The 6,765-nt window shown below is 39.1% G+C and overlaps 1 non-coding gene across 1 annotated transcript; it reads left to right on the forward strand.

Moving 5' to 3' along the window:
* The first annotated feature begins 1,422 nt into the window (after window positions 1-1,422).
* LOC123279733 (U6 spliceosomal RNA) lies at window positions 1,423-1,529 on the forward strand. The gene has a single exon (XR_006517996.1). It is a non-coding gene; the product is annotated as a U6 spliceosomal RNA (small nuclear RNA).
* Window positions 1,530-6,765: the final 5,236 nt, after the last annotated feature.

A 6,765-nucleotide genomic window follows, 5' to 3' on the forward strand; every position in this document is an offset into this window, starting at 1 on the left:
TAATTTTTTGTTGAGAGCTATATATTGTGTGTATATGGAAAAATTATAGAAATTCTAGAAACTCTAAATTATAGAAACTCTAAATGATGTTTTCTTTATCTAAAAAGGCTCAACTTCTCCTCTGGTAAGCAGACAGTGAGCTGATGGATTAGCCAGGGACTGAGCTAATTCAAGGTGGACTAACCTCTGGTTCCCACTGCTTGTACAGTGTGGTTCTTTGAGATTTCTTTCTTTTCTTTTCTTTTTTTTAAAGATTGGCACCTGAGCTAACAACTGTTCCCAATCTTATTCTTTTTTTTCTTCTCCTCCAAGCCCCCTAGTACCTAGTTGTATATTCTAGTTGTGAGTGCCTCTGGTTGTGCTGTGTGGGACGCTGCCTCAGCATGGCTTGATGAGTGGTGCCATGTATGCACCCAGGATCTGAACGGGTGAAACCCTGGGCCAACAAAGCAGAGCCCACGAAGTTAACCACTTGCCCACAGGGCTGGCCTCTGGGGTTTCTAACTGAGTTCTAGGGTTGTTAATTGGCCCTCTCTCCCGTGGTCAGTCCTGAACTCAAATTTTTATTTTCTCAGTACCACGAAAGTGCAGAAAATTCTGCTTTGCCCTTTGTCTTCCTTCCCAATGTCTTCCATTTCTTCCCCGCAGCATTTAAGAATTTGACAAATGCCTCCAGGAAAACCAACAGCATCAGACTCACTTCCAAAGACTGGCTTCTCTCACAGGGGGCTTGTGGCTGTTTGAACTGTTCTAAACTCCACTTTTCCTCCACAGGTCTGTGAGATTTCTAGAATTTCTGCTTGCTTCTCTGGCTGTAAGCAATGACTCGCTTCCTTTCTTTGCCTTCTGCCTGGATTGGTGCTGAAAATTGGCAGATTCCCTGAAGGCAGAGAAGCTCTAGAATGTCTACTCACCAATCTGCATCTCCCTTTCTCCAGAGTCTTGGCCCCCAGAGTCCTGTTCACTCAGCAGCTCTCTGTGCTCTCCAAACAGATGGAACCTTGTATTTTATTCAGTTTCTCTGGTCAATCTTCGGGGAGTATCAATCTATTTCAAGTCACTGCATCATAGCCAGAAGCAGAAATCCTCTCTCATTTAATTATAATAACTATTCATCATGTAGCACATGTCTGCTTTTCATTTTTTAGCCTACTTTACTATTTTTTATATTTCCATGTATCTATCACTTTTCATCATTATTTTTAAAACCCTAGTTATTTTAAAAAGATGGTATTCAGCCAACAATGTACCAAGAAAAAAGTACACAAGTGTGCATATTTTCATGTTCAAACAAAAACAAAGAAATTAAGTTAATAAACATTTGGCTCATGAAGTTAGAATAAACAAAACAAACCTGAAAAAGAGCAAGAGGATTACATCAAGGTTAAAGAAGATATTAGTGAATTTAAAAAAAAGTATGTTGTGCTCGTTTCAGCAGCACATATACTAAAATTGGAACAATACAGAGAAGATTAGAATGACCTCTGCACGAGAATGACACACAAATTCGTGAAGCATTCCATATTTCTGCGAAAGGGATAAAGGGGGATATATGTATGGTGATGGATAAAAATTAGACCACTGGGGATAAGCATGATGAAATGTTTTCAGGAGTTGATAAACAATAATGTACACCTAAAATTACACAATGTTATAAGCCATTATAATCCCAATAAAATTACTTGGGAAAAAAACAGAAATAAGTATGTTAAGACAATGAAAAGACAAGCCAGAGAATGGGAGAAAATCTTTGCAAAGCACATCTGGGATAAAGAACTGGTATCCAAAATGTACAAAGAGAACACTTAAATAATAATAAATAATAAGAAAATAACAACCCAATTTAAAAATAAGCAAGAGATCTTAACAGATGCCTCACCAAAGAAGATATGCAGATGGCAAGAAAGCTCATGAAAAGATGTTCAACATCATATGTCATCAGGGAATTGCAAATTAAGACAACAGTTAGATACCATTACACACTTATTAGAATGGCCGGAATCCAAACCACCAAATGCTGGCGAGGATGTGGAGCAACAGGAACTCTCTTTCATTACAGATGGGCATTCATAATGGTACAACCACTTTGGAAGACAGTTTGGCAGTTCCTTAGAAAACTAAACACACTGTTTCCATATGATCCAGCAATTATGCTCCTTGGTATTTATCCAAATTAGCTGAAAATGTTATGTCCACACAAACACTTGCATGTGAATGTTTATAGCAGATTTATTCGTAATTGCTAAAACTTGGCAGCAACCAAGATGTCCTTCAGTAGGTGAATGGACAAACTGGTACATCCAGACAGTGGAATATTATTCAATGACAAAAGGAAGCTGTCAAGCCACAAAAAGACATGGAGGAAACTTAAATGCATATTACTAAGGGAGAGAAGACAATCTGAAAGGCAGCATACTATGATTCCAGCTATATGACATCTTGGAAAAGGCAACACTCTGGAGGCAGTAAACAGATCAGTAGTTGCCAGGGGTTCAGAGGGGAGGGAGGGATGAACAGGTGGAGTGCAGGGGATTTTTAGGACAGTGGAGCTATTCTATATGATGTTGTAATGGTGGATACATGCCACTATACATTTGTCAAAACCCAATGATTGTACAATACAAAAAGTGAGCTCTAATGTGAACTATGGACTTTAGTTAATAAGAATGTATCAATATTGGCTTGTCAATTGTATCAAATATACCACATAGTGCAAGATGTTAATAATAGGGGAAACTATGTGTGTGTCGTGGGGGCGCAGGTATGGAAACTCTGTACTTTCCATTAAATTCTTCTGTACATCTAAAAATGCTATAAAAAATAAAGTCTATTAATTTTTTAAAATAAAAAATAGAATTGATGAATTAAGTCATACATTGTTTTTTTGGGAGGGAGGAGAAAAAATAATAAACAGGGCTAAATTCTGTTACCGTTAATAAGGAAAGAAAAACAGCTAACACTTAATACACACCGACATTGTTCTAAGTACTGCACAACAGCTCTGTGATGTCAGTGGTATTATTATTCTCATTTTGTAGATGAAGAAACAGCCAAGGCAGGTTTGGATAACTCATCCCAGCTCACACAACTTGCCCGAGGGTCACACAGCAAGTTGTGGGGCTGGACTTTCACCCAGTTCATGTTGCTCCAGAGTCTGTCCTCTTAGCCACCAATATGTGCTGCCTGAATGTGGTAGGTAATCAGTAACTATTACCTACTATTATTTAGAAAGATCAACTAAATACACAGCATTAGAAAAGATGACAGTTCTGTAAGAAATAGATTTTGGTAATGACAAAACATTACTATAGTAATAAAGTTGAAAATCTGGGAGAAATTGATATGTGACTGTGTGACATCAGCTCTCTTGTCTGGGACCCATGCCCACCCCTCATCTGTATACATTTCTGGGAACTGCCCTAGTTTTCATTGTGCTGCACTCTCTAGCAGTCACTCCTAGTTCCTCACAACCCCCAGTCCCTGACAACGGCTAATCTACTTTCTGTCACTATAGATTTGTCTATTCTGGATATTTCATATAAATGGAATCATACAATATTTAGTCTGCTGTGCCTGGCTTCTTCACTGAGCATGATGGCGTCACGGTTCATCCATGTTGTAGCATGCATAAGTACTTCATTCCTTTCTATTGCTGAATAATATTCCATTGTTTGGATATACCACATTTTGTTTACCCATTCATCAGTTGATTGATATTAGACTGTTCCCATTTTGTTACTGTTTTGAATAACAATGCTATGAAAATCTCGTACACGTTTTTACATGGACATGTTTTCTTTTCTCTTGGGTATGTATGTAGGAGTGGAACTCCTAGGTAGTATAACTCTGTTTAACCATTTGGGAAACTGCTAAACTGTTTTCTAAAGTTGTCAGAAACTTTTTACATTCCCACCAGCAGTGTATGAGGGTTCCAATTTTTCCACATCCTCACCAACACTCATTATTATCTGTCTTTTTGATTATAGCTATTCAAGGGTGTGAAGTGGAATCTCATTGTGGTTTCGATTTGCATTTCCCTGATGGTTAATGATGTTTGACATCTTTTCATGTTGTTATTGACCATACGTATAACTTTCCTGGAGAAATGTCTATTCAAATGCTTTGCCCATTTTATAAGCGGATTAGTTCTTTTTTAATTGTCTTTTTAAATTTTATTTAGTCTTTTTAAATTGTTAAGAGTTCTTTATATATTCTGGATACACGTCCCTTATCACATGTATGATTTGCGACATATTTCTTTTAAACATTAGAAGTTTCAGATGTTTATGGTTGATTCAGTTTACAGGAGCGTGACACTTTGAGAGCACAAATATCTTGCTTTCCCAAGACTGAGTTGATAGACAGAAAATGTATAAAGTTTGTAAACTATTTTACTAGATTATAAAGTATAAAGTATCCAATCTCCAAAGACCTATGCTTAATAATGCAACTTTTCATATTTCACTTCATTTTTAATAAGAAATAATTTTATTTTTTCTGGATCTTAAGAAGAATTTTGTTAATAATGCATAGTCCCCAGACTAGGATAACTATGTCAGAACCTTTGAAGAAAAATTGACAATATATTCCATTTTTAAAAAGAATCTAATCCAAGTCATACCCTGATTCCCTCCAGCTTAGCCTCCATGCAACAGAAACACACATCAAGAGGCACACAGGGCTGTCCTAGCACACTGCACGAGGCAACTCAATCAGTGAAGGGCTGTAGAAATGATCCCTGGAGCAGATTCTCACACTCAAAACATTCCTTTTTTCATTCAACAAATATCTATCAAGACTTGCTGCTTGCCGCACTGTTCTAGACACTAGGATGACAATGGAGAGTGAAAACAAATATTGTCTCCACATTTGTGGGGAAGACACATTCATGAAATAACCAGACAATGGAATATAGTATTCCAATTGTGACAGTGCTCTGCCCAATTACGGTTAGGGGTGGTCAAAGGGAGCTGCTTTGGAGGCAAGCACGTTTCAGCTTTTTCTGAAGACTGAGCTGGAGTTAACCAGACAAAGGGAAGGCTGAGAGCCTCTCATTGCATGGAGCTGGCCTTGAGAACTGGAGTGACCCTGGAAGAAGACAGAAGCAGAGACAGCCAGTGAGCAGAGGGGCTTTCTGAGGAAGTGTCCAGGGGAGGCTGGAGGTGTTGGCCCAAGCATGCGAATGACAAAGGCTTGGGTCAGATCTCACTCCAGTGACCTCCAGCTCTGAGTCTTTGAGCACGTCCTTTAACCTCTCTGATCCTGCTAAATGGGCATCATTCTTACCTAATAGGATTGCTGTGAGGATTAAAGGAGAAGCAGAAATAAAATGCCCAGAACAGGGCATTGCATGTGGTAGTCACTCCAAATATTTGGGAGGAAATATAAGCCAATATGAGACCGTGGTGCCCATCCTTGCCTCTGGCTCTCCCACCTCAGATCTGTCCCAGTCCTGGACCCCTGGCTCCTGATGCCAACCTGGGAACCCCGCGCCCCTCACTGCTTCCCCTTCTTACTTAAGTCACAACTTTCTCCCTCAAATGTATGCAGCTTTTGCTCAATTGTTTCCTAGAGTTTTCTTTTAGAGAGATCAATAGGAGATTGTTTTAAAGTACTGTAATTCACATTTATATAAAAAATTATTTATTAAAAATATTTATTTAAAGTAAAATTTTAATAATTCTTTCCTTCTGAATAGAAATGTATCATCTCCTTGCGGCAGAAAGTTTTGAAAAACAAAGAAAACATTGTGTGCTCATTCATACATTCATCCAATATTTATTGAACAAATACTAGGTGCCAGACCCTGTTCTGAGCACTGGACACACAATGGTCAACAAAAGCAGGCACTGTCACTGTCTTCATCTAACTTGGGATCCAGTGGGAGAAGATGGACATTTGTCACCAAGGCTCAGGGTCTTGGTTTTATTGGGGACTGAGCTGAGGCATTTTCCAAAGTTTCTACAACTTGCTTACAGATGTCCTCTTACACTGTGTTGGCAGAGTTCCCCACAGGGTATATGAATTGTTCTTCTATGTGTAAACCTCATCAGATTCAAATGATGTTGCGTCTTTATTTCCTATGACTGATCAATGTCCCCCTTAAGTCCCCCCCTACTGGATTGCAAGGGAAAATAGGCAAACAAATAGACAGGCAAACCTTGAAACTTCCAGTGGATGGAGTCTCAGTCTCTTCTGGTTTAAACCATTTCCTTTGGATCCCTGAGTCTTTTTGGAGTAGATAGGAAATTTGAAGATCATCTCTTTATCACAGATGTTCCTCCCTTCTACCTTCTTGTCAACCTGGCAAATGGGTATAGGGGGCAGCTTAGGAATCTACCCTCCATGGGAGAGGAGAGGCCTCTTTGTGTCCTGTGTTCTGGGTCCTTGTGAACTCCAGTTGAAGTATTGGATTTTTCTTACCTCTAGGCAAGAGCCTCTAGCCTCCCTGGGGCCACTGACAATGTCACTGGTCCCATCCAGACTTTGAACTGATAATAAAGTTCTTTAAATTCATCAGAGACAGGGGCTCCTTCAAACTTTCTTTACTGCTGTCCTAAAGGACTATTCAAGATGTTTGCTGGAGTTACACTCTTTACATCTACATCCCAGTCAGTAGAAAGTAAAAAAGGAAAGGGAAGTGCAAGCCCTTCCCTTTAAGGATGGCTCCAGGAAAGGATACATACAATTCTCATGTATGTTCTATTGGCTAAAACTTAGTCACATGGCTATCTATACCTGGTACAAGTCAGGCTGGCCAGGACT

Source organism: Equus asinus, chromosome 21, assembly GCF_041296235.1.
Source record: "Equus asinus isolate D_3611 breed Donkey chromosome 21, EquAss-T2T_v2, whole genome shotgun sequence".
NCBI classification, from domain to species: domain Eukaryota; kingdom Metazoa; phylum Chordata; class Mammalia; order Perissodactyla; family Equidae; genus Equus; species Equus asinus.